This window comes from Arachis hypogaea, chromosome 1 (assembly GCF_003086295.3).
Source record: "Arachis hypogaea cultivar Tifrunner chromosome 1, arahy.Tifrunner.gnm2.J5K5, whole genome shotgun sequence".
NCBI classification, from domain to species: domain Eukaryota; kingdom Viridiplantae; phylum Streptophyta; class Magnoliopsida; order Fabales; family Fabaceae; genus Arachis; species Arachis hypogaea.
In genome coordinates this window covers 73,928,073-73,947,256 of record NC_092036.1, presented here as the reverse complement: position 1 = coordinate 73,947,256, position 19,184 = coordinate 73,928,073, and the positions used below count along the sequence as shown (strand labels likewise).

The window sequence follows — 19,184 nt, the reverse complement described above, 5'->3', positions numbered from 1 at the left end:
ATTCTACTAAAAATTAATTAAAACATACTAAAATCTACATGAAATTACCCCCAAAAAGCGTATAAAATATCCGCTCATCACAGCATCTTGGGCGGTCAGCAAAACCCCCAGTGATAAAGGGGTTTCTGGCGTTTAACGCCAGCCAGGGCACCTGGCTGGGCGTTAAACGCCCATAATGGCCACCAAGTGGGCGTTAAACGCCAGAATGGATACCATTCTAGGCGTTTAACGCCAGAAAGGTAGGGGATAGAGATTTTGTTTTCCACTTCAAATTTTTTCAAACTTTATAATTTTGATCCATAATTTTTTGCATAAACACATTACAAACTTTCATCATTCCCCTTCAATTTTCAAAAAATTAAACAACTTTCTAAATCATTCCTCAAAATCTCTTTCAAATCCTTTCCAAATCTTCTTCAAAAACTCAAATATCTTCTCAAATTCTTTCCATATCTTCTCAAATCTCCTTCAAAATTTTCGAAATCTCTCCCCCTCCCTTATAAATAACGCTCGGCCATCCCCCTCTCCCCACCATTCGAATTTGCTCTCCTCCTCTCTCTCCTCTTTCCTTTCTTTTGTTTGAGGGCAAGCAAACCTCTAAGTTTGGTGTGCTTTTCCGTGATCATTAAGCCAAGACTTATCAAGATCATGGCTCCTAAGGGAAAACAAACCAATTCAAGAGGCAAGAAAGAGAATACTCCAAAGAATCTTTGGAGTCAAGAGAAGTTCTTAACCAAAGAACATGCAGACCATTACCACAAAATAATGGGTCTAAGGTCAGTGATTCCGAAGGTTAAATTCGATCTGAAAGGAGACGAATACCCGGAGATCCAAGAGCAAATTCAAAACAGAGGATGGGAAGTTCTAACCAACCCTGAGACAAAGGTTGGAAGAAATATGGTTCAGGAATTATACTCAAATCCGTGGCTGACAGATAAGCAGAGAATGACTGGAACTGCTTTTCATACCTACAGAACCATGGTCAGAGGGAGAATTATTTACTTCCATCTGGACAAAATAAGAGAGGTCTTCAAATTGCCTCAACTACAAGATGATTCTGAATCCTTTAATAGGAGAATGGTGAGAACAAATAAGGGGTTGGATCAAGTTCTAGAGGACATATGCCTCCCTGGAACTAAGTGGACAACCAATTCAAAAGGTGTCCCAAACCAACTCAAGAGAGGAGATCTCAAACCATTTGCAAGAGGTTGGCTAGACTTCATTGGGCGTTCTATATTGCCCACTAGCAACCGTTCTGAGGTCACCATCAAGAGAGCAGTGATGATTCATTGCATTATGCTGGCAAAAAGAAGTGGAGGTTCATCATCTGATTGCTTGTGAGATTTACACAATTGCAAACAAGAATTCCACTGAAGCCAAACTGGCTTACCCAAGCTTAATCTCTTTTCTATGTAAAGATGCTGGGGTGAGGATGGGAGTAGATGAATTCATCCCAATTGAACATCCAATCACCAAGAAGTCAATGGAAGGACAAATGCAAGATAATTCTATCAAAAGGAGGGCGCAGGAGTTCCTCCCTGAACTTCCTGAAATTGACTACTGGGCCAGCCTAAAAGCATCTGTTGCCAAGCTGCAAGAAACTATGGAACAAATTAAAGAAGAATAGCAGAATCAAAACTGCATGCTCTGCAAATTGCTGAAGGAACAAGATAAGCAGGGGCGTGAGCTACAGGAGCTGAAGCACCAGAAGCTCTCCCTTGAAAGGTCAAATACCCCACAAGTTGAGGGAGCATCCACTTCTCAAAATCAAGGTTGTTGAGTCCTAACTCTGTGATAACCTCTTTCATTAGGAGTATATTTTAGAGTCATTTAATTTTTTGTTTTCTATTACTATTAGTCTTATCTTATATTTATTTTTGAGTCTTGTTCTTAATTCAGGATTAATAAAATTTAAGGTTCATGTCTTAAAGCTATGAATGTTCTATGAATCCATCACCTCTCTTAAATGAAAAATGCTTTAATCACAAAAGAACAAGAAGTACAGGATTTCGAATTTATCTCTGAAACTAGTTAAATTAGTTTGATGTGGTGACAATACTTTTTATTTTCTGAATGAATGCTTGAACAGTGCATATGTCTTTTGAATTTGTTGATTAAAGAATGTTAAACTTGTTGGCTATTGAAAGAATGATGAAAAAGGAGAAATGTTATTGAGGATCTGAAAAATTATCAAATTGATTCTTGAAGCAAGAAAAAGTAGTGAATTCAAAAAAAAATTATTAATAAATATAAAAAGTGATCCAAGTGTGCTTAAGAACCCTGGACACCTCTAATTGGGGACTCTAGCAAAGCTGAGTCACAATCTAAAAAGGTTCACCCAGTTATGTGTCTGTGGCATGTATGTATCCGGTGGTAATACTGGAAGACAGAGTACTTTGGGCCACAGCCAAGACTCATAAAGTTCAAGAATCATCATACTTAACTAGGAGAATCAATAACACTATCTGAATTCTGAGTTCCTATAGATGCCAATCATTCTAAACTTCAAAGGATAAAGTGAGATGCCAAAACTGTTTATAAGCAAAAAGCTACTAGTCCCGCTCATCTAATTGGAGCTAAGTTTCATTGATATTTTGGAGTCTATAGTATGTTCTCTTCTTTTATCCTATTTGATTTTCAGTTGCTTGGGGACAAGCAACAATTTAAGATTGGTGTTGTGATGAGCGGATAATTTATATGCTTTTTGGCACTATTTTTAGTATGTTTTTAGTACATTTTAGTTAGTTTTTAGTATGTTTTTATTAGTTTTTATTTAAAATTCACTTTTCTGGGCTTTACTATGAGTTTGTGTGTTTTTCTGTGATTTCAGATAATTTCTAGCTGAAATTGAGAGACCTGAGTAAAAATCTGATTCAGAGGCTGAATATAGTCTATACTTTAGCTATAATAGTCTATACTTTGCCCGAGATTTGATGGCCCAAACCGGCGTTGCAAATCAGCTTCAGAATTCCCGGCGTTTAACGCCAGAACTGGCACAAAAATTGGAGTTAAACGCCCAAACTGGCACAAAAGCTGGCGTTTAACTCCAGGAAAAGTCTCTACACATGAAAGCTTCAATGCTCAGCCCAAGCACACACCAAGTGGACCCCGGAAGTGAATTTTTATGTCATTTACTCATTTCTGTATATCCTAGGTTACTAGTTCACTATAAATAGGATATTTTCACATTGTATCTTTATCTCATGAGACATTACACGTTTCTTATTGTATCTTCTATGGCATGAGTCTCTAAACCCCATGGTTGGGGGTGAGGAGCTCTGTTGTGTCTTGATGGATTAATGCAATTACTACTGTTTTTCATTCAATCACGCTTGCTTCTATTCTAAGATATCACTTGATCCTCAACTTAATGAATGTGATGATCCGTGACACTCATCATCATTCTCACCTATGAACGTGTGCCTGACAACCACCTCCGTTCTACTTTAGATTGAGTGAATATCTCTTGGATTCTTTAATCAGAATCTTCGTGGTATAAGCTAGAATTGATGGCGGCATTCAAGAGAATCCAGAAGGTCTAAACCTTGTCTGTGGTATTCTGAGTAGGATTCAAGGATTGAATGACTATGACGAGCTTCAAACTCCTGAGGGCTGGGCGTTAGTGACAGACGCAAAAGAATCACTAGATTCTATTCCAACTTGATTGAGAACCGAGAGATGATTAGTCGTGCTGTGACAGAGCGCATTGAACATTTTCACTGAGAGGATGGGAGGTAGCCATTGACAACGGTGAAACCCTACATACAGCTTGCCATGGAAGGAGCCTTGCGTGCATGAAGAAGAAGACAGTAAGAAAGCAGAGATTCAAAAGATAGAGCATCTCTAAAACCTCAACCTGTTCTCCATTACTGCAAAACAAGTATTTATTTCATGTTCTTTTACTTTTCACAATTAAACCTGAGAATTATTGATATCCTGACTAAGAGTTACAAGATAAACATAGCTTCCTTCAAGCCAACAATCTCCGTGTGATCGACCCTTACTCACGTAAGGTATTACTTGGACGACCCAGTGCACTTGCTGGTTAGTTGTGCGGAATTGCAAAAGTGTGATTGCAATTTCGTGCACCACACACACACACACACACACACACACACACACACACAGATATATATATTTCTATTACTTGTATATTTTTTTGTATATTTTATTTTTTGCTAATTTGAAAATAATAGTTGATTTGGCAAAAATTGAGTGGTTGATTCTAAGATTTTGCCATGTAACCGATGTTCCTGACATGGCATTAATAGGAGGAGAAAGATGTCTTAAAAAATGTAGGTAAACTTATCCATCTACTTTTATATATTAAGAATAGATTCTTAAATTTAACATTTTAAAAAGTTACATAATCAAACAAATTAATTTTAAAAAACATATAGGTAAATAGGTAATAACACATTATAGCTAAAATAGGAAAAAGAAATTGAAAATATTATTGGTGCAAATTTTTGGAATATCCACAACTGAGCTGCCAAGTGCACCAGGTCGTCCAAGCAAAAATCTCAGGTGAGTGAGGGTCGATCCTATGAGGACTGATGGACTGAGCAACAATGGTCGACTGATAGGTTTAGTTAGGCAGATAGAAAAGTTAGTTTGGTGATTTTAAATAGCATTACACAGTAATTCAAACGTAAAGAAAGCAAATAAGAGAATTGATGAGAAATCAATAAGAGAAAACAGTTAAGTTATCTGAGATGTTTACTTTTCTGGATCAAGTTTTCTGATCAACTATTTAATTCTGTAGGAATCATTTCATGGCAAACTGTAATTGACTAAACTCTAATGTCTTAGTGATTTAGTCTCCTCTAACCTTCATGAACCGCCAATGACTTGGTCACTTGATTCCGATTAGAGGGTTAAGTTCAATTTTAGTTTATGGCCACAAAAACCCTAATTACCCAAAGCTAAGAGGATTATATGTCACATATCCTGATTAGTTCAAGTAATTAGCAATTTAGGAGGAATTCACTTTCAAGATGTTGTTCAGGTGAGAGACCTTTTCCAAGGATCATAGGAACGCATATAGAATAAGGGTCATACTTTCGTTCCACCCAGATTCATAAAATGAAGAACAAAAGTAATTCTTCAAACTGAATCAATACATTAATTAAAATAGAAAAGGATAAATCTTTTCCCTTTTATATCTAACCTAATTTGATTTGAAACTAAAATAAAATATTAAATTCTAAATCTAAAAGATTTTGTTTGTAAATAAAAATAACTAAAATAAGATAAAAGATAACAATTAAAAGCTAAATCCCACTAAAGATGCTCCATTGGGTGAAGTTGACCTGCACTTTTGGCGTTCAATGCCAGAATTGGCTTTCAGCGCCAAAATTGGCAATGGCTCAGGTGTTGGTTCTGTCTTCCTGGGCGCTAAACATCAGGCTCGGCGTTTAGCGCACTTCATGGCAGTGATTTCAGATGAAAAATATAGACTATTATATATTGTTGGAAATCTCTAGAAGTTGGCTTTCCAACGACGTTAAATCTGTGTCAATTGGATCTTTGTAGCTCAAGTTACGCTCGTTGGAGTGCAAGGAGGTTAGGGTTGATATAATCCACTTTCTTCCTCTTTTTTGCACAAAACTCTGCCAAATTAGCCCGAATTTCATCTAAAATAATAAAAATATGAAAAAAATACAAAATAGCATACAAATAGGATTTTAGCACTAAAATATAATTAAACTTACTAAATTCTAACTAAATTTAACTAGAAAATAAGCAGAAGATGGGTATAAGATATTCACATATCACAACACCAAAGTTGAACTATTACTTGTCCTCAAGCAACTAAAAATAATGTAGGACTGAGAAGAGAAAAATGCCTAAGACTTTAGTGTTCATTTAAGCTCTTGTCTAATCACTAAGTGGGATTTATGGTACTATAACTTGGAATAGGTCTGGCATCTTACTATCATTTGAAGTTCAGAAATGTTAATGCCTTTCTGAACTAGAACTCAGATGATATTATGGATTATTTTTCTCTTGAAACTCTGATTGATTCTTGAACACAACGTTTTCTTATCTTTTCTTTGGTTCTTTGCACCTTGAGCCTAGCCGTGACTCTAAGTGTTTTGTCTTCAACCTTAACTTGATACAACAACACAACAAGCACTTAACTAGTGAACTCTTTTAAGTTCTAATTTTTTCTTTTTATTTTCTCCCAGTCAGTGGTGCTTAGAGCCTTTGGCATACTCTATATTTATACTTAGTCTCGACTCTAAGTGCTCTGTCTCAAGGGTTACTTGATACATTCACATCACAAGCATATGGTTAGAAAAATAACTCTTTGAGCTTTTAATCATATTTGACCTTCCTAACCATTGATGCTCAGAGCATTGGACCTTGTTTTTTATTTTTCTTTTTTGCTGTTTATTTTGCTTCAAGGACCAGCTTCTTACTTACATTTAGAGAATTCATAATTCTTCTCTAAATTCCTGTACCTCAGGAATCAACATTCTTAACTTCAAGATCAAATATGCACTGTTCAGTTCATACATTCAGAATTATAGATAATACCACCACATCAAAGTAATCAAAATAACAGATAATATATAACATAAGTCTCATGCATTTTACTACTTCTTTTCTTTTTCTTTTGATTTTTCAAGCTTAGTGGGTAATACATGAGACACTTTACAAAGTAAAAAATAAAACATCAAAATAAAAAACTAAACTAGAAAAACAATAAAGTACTACCACTAATCATGCAAAGAATTTCAAACAGAAAATAAGAAATAAGATAAAATAATGAAAAATAGAAAATAAATAGAAAAGCAGATAATGAAACTCAACCACCTAAGTCATGATGGCTGCTGCTCCCTCCTCAAACTGTGCTCTTCCGTGAAGAAGATTCACTTTCCTTTGGTGCCATTGATGATAATATAAACTGAGAGCTTGCTCGACAACACCAAACTTAAAGGTTTGCTTGTCCCTAAGCAAAGAAAAACTGAAAACATGGAGGGACATAAAAAGCATACGCATGAGTAAAAACAAAAATAATGCAAAAGAAGATATGAGTGATAGAAGGGAAAGAAAAAAATATATTTTTTTTGGGTACATGCATTTACCTTGAAAATTTTGTCCAATGTGGGCGTTAAACGCCCACCTGGCATTTAATGCCACCTTCCTCTTAACGCCCTCTTGGCGTTTTTAACGCCAGCTTCTGCTTTCCAAGCTAGGCGCTGAACGCCCAGCTTGGCGTTTAGCGCCAATACACTTGAGTGGACTATTCTCCAGGGTGTTCTGTTTCTCCTTCAGAGTCCTCCTGTCCCTGTTCTACACACTTTGCATGACCACAAACAAGATTAAACCAAGGAAAACTGTGAGTAATAAGAATATTGAGAATCAAAGATAAAGAAAACAAACTGAAAGAAAAACCAAAGGATACTCAGTGTTGGGTTGCCTCCCAACAAGCGCTTTTTTACCGTCACTAGCTTGACAGTCAGCTCCACTAGGGAGGGGGTGATCATAGGGACTCAGCTCTTCGCGTTTCACCGTGAACTTCTTTCTTGTGCTATCACGGATTAACTCTATATGCTCAAGAGATAGGATCCGGTTTACTGTATAAGGTATGGTTGGACTTTTAGTAATTACCACCTTCATTCCAAGTGAAAAATCCTCAGTGGGGATCTTTTTGTTCCCCCATCCCTTAGGTACTTTCTTCTTGGAAACTTTCTCCTTAGTGGATGACGGACACCCAACACCAAATTTATGTTTGATATCAGAGGGAATTGTATTGATTCCCACCAAAAGAGGCTTGAGCTATAAACCTTGTTGTGCATTATCAGGAGGTTCTTGAAAATTTGGAACAATAAGATCAGTCTGCTTGTACTTCTCCTTTTTGCCTGATGAATGCATAGTTTTGAAGACATGAAAGCCCAGTTGCTCACTATGCACTCTAAGCACCAATTTACCTTCTTCCACATCAATCAGAGCTCTCCCAATGACAAGGAATGGTCTTCCTAGGATTTTAGAGGCATTTTCATGCTCCCCCGTATCAAGAATCACAAAATCTATTGGGAGGAAGAACTTTTCTACCTTAACCACGATATTCTCTACTAATCCATGTGCAGGTTTCAGAGAGTTGTCTGCCAATTGTAATGCTATCCTTGTTGGCTGTGCCTCTTTGATTTGCAACTTCTTCATCACAAAAAAGGACATTAAATTGATGCTTGCGCCTAGATCACACAAGGCTTTCTCAAAGGTTGTGCTCCCAATGATGCATGGAATCTGAAAGCTTTGTGGGTCTGGCATCCTTAAAGTTGCTCTACATTATGGCACTACATTCCTTGGTCAAGATCACTATCTCATCTCCCTTTAAAGTCCTCTTCTTGGAAGTGTGTCCTTCATAAACTTGACATAGAGAGGCATTTGCTCCAAAGCCTCAGCAAAAGAAATATTGATTTGCCACTTTCTAAAGACCTCCAAGAACTTTGAAAACTACTTGTCCATGGTCTTCTTTTGAAACCTCTAAGGATAAGGCATTTTTGGCTTGTAGTCTGGTGCCTTAGGCAATGCTGGATACTTCTCAAGATCAATTAGAAAAGGGTGTCTGGATGTCTAGAGGGGGCGTGTACTACAGGGTCTTCAGTCTTCTATGGAGCTTCTTTTTCAACCGGCTCCTCAGTAACTTGTGCTTCCATACTTGCCACCTGTCCACTTACCACGGCGATGGCCTTGTACTCCTCTCTTGGATTTGGATTTGTGTTACTAGGGAGGGTAGTGGTGAAACTCTGATCGATCTATGCAACTTTTGTGACTATTTGACCTATCTGAACCTCCAAGTTTCTGAGTGAAGCTTTGGTTTCCTACATAAAACTATGTTGATTCTTGGAGAGTTCTGCAATAATAGACACCAAGTCAGGAGCATTCTGAGGTGGAGAAGGTGCTTGCTGTGGTTGAGAGGTCTGGCACCGCCAGTTGTTGAAATTATTTTGATTAAAGCTGCCTTGAGAATTATTAAAATTTTGCTGCCATTGAGGTTGTTCTCTCCACCCAAAGTTTGAGTGATTCCTCCACCCTTGATTAAAAGTTTGAGAATAAGGAGCATAATTAGGGTTTCTAGAGGAATTTCCCATGTAATTAACCTGCTCAGGTGTATACTGGCCATAAATGTAAGTCTCACCTTGAGAGAATCCACCACTCATATCATAAGGAGCATCTAGGAGAACACTGTGAACATTAGCAACTGAACTTTGCATTCTACTCAAATGTTGAGTAATGAGGCTCATTTGTTGAGACAAGAGTTTGTTTTGAGCAAGAAGTGCATCTATAACTCCCACCTCCATGACTCCTTTCTTTACTGAAGTCATCTCCGAAGAGTATCAGTACTGGTTATTGGCAACCATCTCAATAAGCTCATTAGCCTCTTCATCCATTTTCTTCATGTGTAAAGAACCACCTGCAGAATTATCCAAAGACATCTTGGTCATATTGATGCGTGAGAATTTTGTATCCTTTTCCTTTTATTTTCTAGTTGTTTTTAATTAAATTTTATTTAATTTCATAATGTTATAGTTCAAAAATTCTCTTTGGATGCTACTTTGAGTTGTTTTAGTGTTTTTATGATTTCAGGTGAAATTCAAAGCAATTTGGCAGAGTTTGGAGCAAAAAGGGAAAATGCTAGCAGCACCCCCTTGGGTGCTAAACGCCCAACTAGCGTTTAGCGCCAGCAAGGGACACAAGCCAGCAATGTGCTACTGCACCCCTCCAGGGTGCTAAACGCCCATCTGGCATTTAATGCCAGCAGTGTTGATTGAATTCACTCTCTCTTTGGTCTTCTCAAGTAGATTTAGCATTTAGTATTAGTTATATTTTATTTTCTTTTTGTAATTTTTATTTACAAACAATATCTTTTAGTCTTAGGGTTTATTATTTTATTTCCGAATCAAATTAGGTTAGTATAAAAGAAAAAAGATCCACCTTATCTCGGATCTCCTCTTTTTCGCACGTTTCACTTTTGTAAGAACCTTAGTTTTTCTCTGTAAGTCATCAGCAACTAAACTTCTTCGATTAAGGTTAGGAGCTCTATTTATTTCTATGGATTAAGAACATTGCTTTTCTATTTTAATTAATATATTGATTTGGTTTCAAGGATTGTTTTCGTTCTTAATCTAATGAATCTGGGTGGAACGAGAGTATGACTGATGCATGAAAACTTGTCTCTCAACAAATTTTCCTTCGGCAAGTATACCGAATTATCGTCAAGTAAAAACTCACAATAGAGTGAGGTCGAATCCCACAAGGATTGATTGGTCAAGCAATTTTAATTGGAAGATTATGCTAGTTGAGCTGAACAGGATGTAGTTGAGAATTGCAGAAAATTAAATGGCAGGAAAGTAAATAACAGAAAATAAAGTGCAGAATCTTAAATGGGGATTTGGGGCAATGAGCATGAAAATAAATGACAAAAAGTAAAGAGAATGGGTAAGATCAAAAATGGGGAAATCATTGGGTTCAGGAGATGTTGCATTCTCCGGATTAAGTTCATTCTCATCTCTTCCTCAATTAATGCATTCATTGATCTCCTTGGCAATCTTAAGTGATTGGATCCCAATTCCTTGGCAATCCAATCTCTCTAAGCATGAACAATTGCCCAATTCCTTGATTTAATTTCTCATGGGAAGAGATGAAGTGTGGTCACTGATTATACCACATGTATTTCCAAATCAAAATGTTGGGAGGATTACATGTCACTATATCCGCCCAAACCCCAATTTGGTCCAACATGAGAAAGCATTTCTAGCATGATCTCCTCATTCTTTTTCCAAGGCTCAGAGGAGATCCAATTATGGAGAGTTTCTTTCCCAAGATAACAATCCAATTAGATGAAGATCGAAAGCTTTCTAGTAAGATCAAGAGAAAAGAAAGAAGAAGAAGAATGAAAACTATAATTGATCTATTAAAATAGAACAGAGCTCCCTAACCCAATGAAAGGGGTTTAGTTGTTCATAGCTCTCGAAATAAAAAATGGCAGAAAAGAAGAATCCATGCTAAAAGTGCAGAAAAGTAAATATACAGAGGTAGTTCTCCAAAGTGCCAAGCTTCTCTATAGTTCAAAACTACTCCTCTTGATCTTCTAGTGAGTTCTTCAAGTCTTGGATGTGGGCTCTAGATCTTGAGTTGAAGTAGTTCTAATCTTTAGTGGGCCCAGCTTGCAGAGAAGTATGAATTAGGCATGGGCGTTAGTGAGATTAACGTTAAGTGACATTGTGGGTTCGAGAACGTTAGAGGCAATCACTTTTTCCACTAACATTCCACCTTCAAATTCCTCACGTTAACTCCAACGTTAGTGGCACTAACGTGACCACTAACGTTGCCTTCTAAATCTTTGCTAACGTTATTGGGACTCACTTTTCCCAATAACGTTGGCTTATACCCCTTTCGCAAGCGTTATTGGGACTCACCTTTTCCAATAACGTTGCTATGTGCCTTTTGTCCCTACGTTAGAGTTCACGTTAGTGTAACTAACGTGGCTCTTAACGTGGGTATGCTTCACCTTCGAAAGCGTTAGTGACACTTACCTTTGTCACTAACGCTCCAAATGCCCCTACTCTCCACGTTAGAGCTCACGTTAACTAAGTTAACGTGACTCTTAACGTAGTAGAGAATGCCATCTTCCAACGTTAGTGACAAAAGTGAGTGTCACTAACGTTGGCTCATCAATCCTCAACTCCATGTTAACTCTCACGTTAGTGGTCTTAACGTGACCACTAATGTAGGCAATGCTAGTTGTCCAACGTTGGCATTGTTCTTCTATTCCACGTTAGAGTTCACGTTAACTAAGTTAACGTGACTCTTAACGTGGCTCATTGCCAAGTTTTGGAATGTTAGTGGTGTTCACTTTTACCACTAACGTTGGAGTTTTCTTTTGTCTCCACGTTAACTACCACGTTAACTTAGCTAATGTGGCAAGTAACGTGAGTTATTGATGGCTTCGCAGGCATTATTGGTGATCACTTTTCTCATTAACGTTGCAAGCTATTTACCATTCCACGTTAGTGTTCACGTTAACTAGATTAACGTGAGTACTAACGTGGTTCTTCCTTGCTTCCTTTGCCCTGAAATTAAGCAAATAAAGTGCATCAAAGCTCTAGCCAAAGTCATGAGATTATGCATCATCAATTTATCATGCAATTCTAGCAAAATCCTCATGAAATCATATGAAATTCACAATAGTTGCTTGAATCAAGGTGTAAGTGTATTTTCATCCAAAACTTGCCTTACTCACTAAGAAAATGCATGAAACTACCCTAAAATAGTAAAGAAAAGGTTAGTGAAACTAGCCTAGATGCCCTGGCATCACAACACCAAACTTAAAGCTTGCTTGTCCATAAGCAAGTACTGAAACATAGGAAGAATGAAATGAAAGAACAAGAAGATAAAATAGAAATAGAATTCCTGGTTTACGGGGTTTCATGCATAGAAACTTAGGTTTCAAGCCTTTATCAATTCCTTGGTCACTTTCTTGATTGCATCCTTTGAGACTCCTTTCTTGTTGATCCTTCCTTCTTTTTCAAAGTTTATTACCTTCTTTTTTGGCTAAGTGCTCTGTAAGAGGGCGACTCTTTATGATAAGCTTTCAGCCAACACTCCCGAACCAGTTGGTTCAAGGTGCTAGGTGTTAAGACACCCCTAAGGACTTACTCCCTCAAGTCTCTTTCCCTCATACATACACACCACAGGCACATGGTTTGTTATTTTTCTTTCTTGAGACCTTGGTGTCCAGCACCTCTTTGGGTTACTAAGTGCTCTGTAGCAAAGGTTACTCTTGATAGTGGACTTTCACCTGATAATCCCGGATTAGTTAATCCAAGTTACCAAGTGATAAGGCACCCCTAAGAGCTTATTCATCCAAGTATATCCCTTGCACATAAACACCACAGACACATGCCTCAATTTTGAAACCCTTGGTGCCTAGCATTGTTTCTTATTGTGTTTCTTTCTTTTTCACTTTTATTGCTCTTTCTCTTTTCTTATTGGGATCTTATTATTTAGTTAGTCTCAAGGGATGTGTTTCAAACATAAGACTTAGGATAGATAATTGCTTTCTTTCCTTGTTTGGTGAACCAACTTAGCTTAATAATCATCCTACCACAAACATTCAGAATTCACTTCACAAAATAACTCCACTCTTATTCTTTTCATAACATTTTCTTTTTGATTAACTTAAAGGACAAGCATACAAGTAAGAAAGATGAAAGTGATCACCAGGGACATTAAGTTAGCACACTTGGATGTCAATAAAGAGGAACAAGTAAAATATGCAGGTTCTATTCAATCATTTTTCACTTAGAGTTCTGCATTTCGAGATGGTTTGATACAACCTCATGATATGTTCCTTGGTATTCTCGTCCTAGCATTTGCATCCTTGTCTGTTTCCTTGGATGATGTGGTATGCTCATTCCCTGAGATTGATTAAATTCCTGCAATACTATTGAAAGTTGCTTGTTCCCCAAGCACTTGAAAAAGGGTTAGCATGCATGTGTGCTTGTGAGCTTCTGAACTTAACTTGGTGTGTGAACACCAAACTTAGTTCTTTGCTTACTTCAATAAATTGGATGCATGTAAGAACTTTGTGTGCTTTTTATTAAGAAACAACTATGAGCTAAAAAGACAATTTATGTATTAGAGGTTAAGCCTCTGTCAAGTGAGTTCTCTGATTGCTAGAGCAATGCTTCATCATTAAGGGTTGCAATGCACTCTTCAGCTGGACTTTTTGGTGGAACACCAAACTTAGAGCCCTATATTCACTCTTGAATTGTTTTTTGGTGTGTAACACCAAAATTAGTTCCTCACACTACAGATAATCCAACTTGAAATTTTTATTGAAAGACTTATGAAAAGAGAGTTACCTCAGGTTGGGTTGCTCCCAACAAAGCACTTTTTTAGCGTCGCTAGCTCGACGATTCTTTCCTTAGTTGAGGTTATACTTCTGTTTGGGGGTTTCCCCCATGCTGCCCAAGTAGTGTTTGAGTCTTTGTCCATTCACAGTGAATCTTCTCTTTGAGCCTTCTTCCATTATTTCTATGTGTCCATAAGGTGAGACTTTTGTGACTAGAAAGGGTCCCGACCATCTTGATTTGAGTTTCCCAGAAAAGAGTTTCAGTCTAGAGTTGTAGAGAAGCACATGTTGCCCTTCTTCGAAACTTCTTGGTACCAAATTGAGATCATGTCTCCTTTTTGCTTTTTCCTTATAGATCTTGGTATTTTCATAGGCTTGAGATCTAAACTCTTCCAATTCTTGAAGCTGCAGGACCCTTTTTTCACCAGCAGCAGTGCTGTCTAGGTTCAGTGTTTTAAGGGCCCAGGAGGCCTTGTGCTCCAGCTCTAATGGTAAGTGACAAGCCTTACCATACACCAGTTGATATGGGGACATCCCAACTGGTGTTTTGAAGGTTGTCATGTATGCCCAAAGAGCATCATTTAGCTTCTTCGCCTAGTCCTTTCTTGATATCCCCACAGTCTTTTCCAAAATCCTTTTCAACTCTCGGTTAGATATCTCTGTTTGCCTACTTGTTTGGGGATGATAAGGTGTGGCAACCATATGCTTCACTCCATATCGTAGGAGTATGGCTTCCAATGGTCTATTGCAGAAATGGCTCCCTCCGTCACTGATGAGGGCTCGTGGGACTCCAAACCTAGTGATGATATTCCTTCGAAAAAAGTTTATGACTACCTTGTTGTCATTGGTTAGGGTCGCCACTGCCTCCACCCACTTAGATACATAGTCTACTGCCACCAAGATAAACTTGTTTGAATATGAGGGTGGGAATGGTCCCATGAAATCGATTCCCCATACATCAAACAGTTCAAGCTCTAGAATGTATTGCTGTGGCATCTCATTTCTCTTGGGCAGGTTGCCAGCCTTTTGGCATTCGTTGCAGCTTTTCACCAACTCCTTAGCATCTTTGAAGATAGTGGGCCAGAAGAACCCACATTACAGCACCTTTGCGACAGTTCTTTCTCCTCCAAAGTGACCTCCATAACTAGCACTATGGCAACTCCACAGGACTTCTCGTCCTTCTTCTTCTGAGATGCACCTACTAAGAATTCCATCTGAGCATTTATTAAAGAGTTAGGGTTCATCCCAAATGAAACATTTGGCATCATTGATGAGTTTTCTTCTTTGATATTTGTTGATTCCAGGGGGTAAGTCACCGGCTGCTTTAAAATTGGCAATATCCGCAAACCAGGGTGCTTAGTGAATCATCATTAGCTGTTCATCTGGGAAGAATTCATTTACACTTGTATCATGGGTATCATCCTTCTCACAAGGGATTCTGGATAGATGGTCTGCCACTTTGTTCTCCACACCCTTTTTGTCTCTAATCTCGATGTTGAATTCCTGCAATAATAAGATCCATCTGATTAGTCTTGGTTTTTACTCCTATTTGGAAAATAGATATTTGAGTGCTGTGTGATCAGTGAAAACAATAACTTTAGAGCCAATAAGATATGATCTAAATTTGTCAAATGCAAAAACTATTGCCAGCAACTCCTTTTCGGTAGTGGTATAATTCCATTGAGTATCATTAGGGATCTTGCTGGCATAATATATGACATGCACCAAATTTTCTTTTCTCTGCCCTAACACTGCCCCAACTGCGAAATCAGATGCATCACACATCAGTTCGAATGGTAAATTCCAATCAGGTGGGGCTAAGGATAGCCTCTTTTTCAAGTTTTCAAATGCTAGCATGCATTTGTCATAAAAAATAAATGGTGTATCAGACATCAGGAGATTGCTTAAGGGCTTGGCTATCTTTGAAAAATCTTTAATAAAACTTCTGTAGAAGCCATCATGTCCCAAAAAGCTCCTAATTGCCTTGACATCACTTGGTGGAGGTAACTTTTCAATTAGCTCCACCTTAGCTCTATCTACCTCAATGCCTTGATTAGAAACTTTATGGCCAAGAACTATTCCATCTGTCACCATGAAGTGACATTTTTCCCAATTCAAGACTAAGTTGGTTTCTTGACATCTTTTCAATACCAAGGCCAGATGGTTTAGGCAATCAGGGAAGGAGTCTCCGAATACTGAGAAGTCATCCATGAAAACTTCAACGAACTTCTCTATCATATCTGAAAATATGGAAAGCATGCAGCGTTGAAAAGTTGCGGGTGCATTACATAGCCCAAATGGCATGCGCCTGTAGGCAAACACTCCATATGGGCAGGTGAATAATGTTTTCTCTTGGTCTCTTGGATCAACCACAATTTGGTTATATCCTGAATAACCATCTAGAAAATAATAATATGCATGTCCTGCAAGCCTTTCCAGCATCTGATCCATGAAAGAAAGTGGGAAATGATCTTTTCTTGTGGCTTCATTGAGCTTCATGTAGTCAATACACATTCTCCAGCCCGTGATGGTTCTTGTAGGAATTAGCTAATTCCTTTTGTTGGGCACCACAGTGATTCCTCCTTTCTTGGGAACCACTTGGACTGGACTGACCCATGGGCTATCTGAAATTGGATAGATTACTCCTCTCTGTCACAACTTCATAACTTCTTTCTGCACTACTTCCTTCATTGCTGGATTTAACCTTCTTTGGGGCTGAATAGAAGGTTTGGCACCCTCTTCCAAGAGTATCTTATGCATGCATATGGCTGAACTGATTCCTTTCAAGTCAGCAAGTGTCCATCCAATGGCATCCTTATGTTTTTGCAAGACTTGAAGCAACTTTTCCTCTTGTTCTTGGCTGAGGGCTGAATTTATGATCACTGCATAACTTTTATTTTCTCCCAAGTATGCATACTTGAGAGTGGGTGGCAGTGCTTTAAGCTCAAGTTTGGGCACTTCTTGTCTTTCCTCTTTTTCTTCTAGCATGCTTTGAACATGCATTTTAGCGGCTGCAGCCTCTTCGCTTGCTGCTAATTCTTCTTCAGTTGATGCCTCAAGTTCTTCTTCAAGAGTTTTTTGCACCAAAGCCTCCATTGAGTCCAACCTCATGCATTCTCCCAATGAGTTGTGTGGGTAACTCATGGCCTTAACTACATCGAATGTCATTTTCTCCTCGTGTAATCTAAGGACAAGTTCACCCTTTTGGACATCAATAATGGCTCCAGCAGTGGCCAAGAATGGCCTTCCCAGAATGATGGAAGTCTTAGCTCCTTCCTTCATGTCTAATACTACAAAATCTGCTGGAAAGATGAAGTCTCCCACCTTCACCAACAAGTCTTCTACTATCCCATGGGGAAACTTGAATGATCTGTTTGCTAGTTGCAGGGCCATTCTTGTTGGTTTGGCCTCCTCAATCTTCATTTTTTCATCATCACTAAAGACATTAGATTTATGCTGGCTCCTAGATCACATAGAGCCTTTTCCACTGTGATTTCCCCGATGATATAAGGGATTTGGAAACTCCCAGGATCTTTCAATTTCTTGGGCAATTTGTGTTGAATGATGGCACTACATTCTTCGGTGAGTACCACGGTCTCATTGTTCTTCCAGCTTCTCTTCTTGGTCATCAATTCCTTCAAGAACTTGGCGTAGAGTGGCATTTGCTCTATTGCTTCAGGAAAGGGTATGTTTATTTGTAGTTTCTTAAAGATTTTCAAGAATCTTGAGAATTAGTTATCTTCTCCCCTCTTCTTTAATTGCAGCTGCTGGGTGTATGGAGGTTCGAGCTTCCTCATGTCCCTTGTTTTCTTCATCCAATTTCTTCTTTGGTGGTTTCTTGTGGGTCTCCTTCAATTCCTTCCCACTTCTGAGGGTGATGGCTTGACATTTCTCCCTTGGCACTGAGTTAATGTTGCTGCAATTGTTGTGTCCAGGGGCTTACTTGAATAAGAATTCAATCTGTGTTTCCAGTTTCTTGATGGTAGCATATTGATTCTGCATGTTGGATTGCACTTTTTCTCGGAAAGCTTTACTATCTTGAATTTCCTTGCATAGATCTTCAAGTAGAGCCTCAATTTTTGAGAGCCTATCGTCTGTTAGAGATAGTGGGTTGCGATTAGGTGGTTGAGAAGGTTGGTTAGGTGGGTGTTGATAGGATCTTTGTGAGGTATGTGGGTGAGTTGCATTGTTGTTGGAATTGAGGTTGTGGCGTCTCTGATCTTGACCTTGGTCTTGTTGATTTCCCCACCCAAAGTTGGGGTGATTTCTCCATCCAGAGTTGTAAGTTTTGGAGTTTGGATCATGGATTTGTCTAGGTGAGTTTCCAACATAGTTGGCTTGCTCCCGGTCACCTTCTTCTCCTATATTCACTCCTTCTTGAGCTGGTGATGAAGTGATGACTACTGCAACTTGGTTTTTCTCCACTTTTTTAGTGAGATCTGCTAGCTGCTTGGTGATCATCTTATTTTGAGCTAACAATGCATCCATGTGGTTCAGCTCCATTACTCCTCTGGTGTTACTTCTTTCAGAGGCATAGAAGTAATCATTCTCAGCAACTGTTTCAATGACATCTATGGCTTCTTCAATGGTTTTCTTCTTGTTTAGAGAGCCTCCTGATGAATGATCTACGACCTTCTTTGACTCATAGGAAAGACCTTCATAGAAAATGTAAAGTTGAACCCATTCATTGAACATATCTGGTGGGCATCTTCTTGTTAAGTCCTTGAACCTCTCCCATACTTCATAGAGAGTCTCACCATCTTGTTGCCTGAAAGTCTGCACCTCAGCTCTTGGACTGTTGATTCTTTGAGGAAGGTAGAATCTTGCCAAAAATTTGTTCACCACATCTTCCCAATTTGTTAAGCTCTCATTTGGGAAGGATTCAAGCCATTTAGATTCCTTTTCCCTGGGTGAAAAAGGGAACAAGAGCAGCCTATAGACATCCAGGTGGACTCTATTAGACTTCACAGTGTCACAAATTCTCAGGAAGGTGCTTAGGTGTTGATTGGGGTCTTCTTGAGAACTTCTCTCAAATGAACAATTATTCTGAACAAGGGTGATGAGCTGGGGTTTTAGTTCAAAGTTGTTGGCATGTATGGTGGGCTTCTGGATGCTAATTCCACAGTTTCCTGGATTAGGATTAATGTAGGAGCCTAGAACTCTCCTTTCTTGCCCAGCACGGTTTGCAGGGCCTTCTCTAGCATAGTTGTGAGCTTCTTCTTCATTATTGTTTTCCAAATTCTCTTCCATGTTGGGTTCAAAGTACTCTTCCTTTTCCTCAACACCAACAATTCCTTTCCCTCTTGCTTCCCTC

At 38.5% G+C, this 19,184-nt stretch overlaps 1 non-coding gene across 1 annotated transcript; it reads left to right on the top strand.

Annotated features, from left to right (window-relative positions):
• The first annotated feature begins 18,560 nt into the window (after nucleotides 1-18,560).
• On the top strand, nucleotides 18,561-18,667 carry LOC112712966 (small nucleolar RNA R71). Its single transcript, XR_003158002.1, has one exon. It is a non-coding gene; the product is annotated as a small nucleolar RNA R71 (small nucleolar RNA).
• The last annotated feature ends 517 nt before the right edge of the window (nucleotides 18,668-19,184 follow it).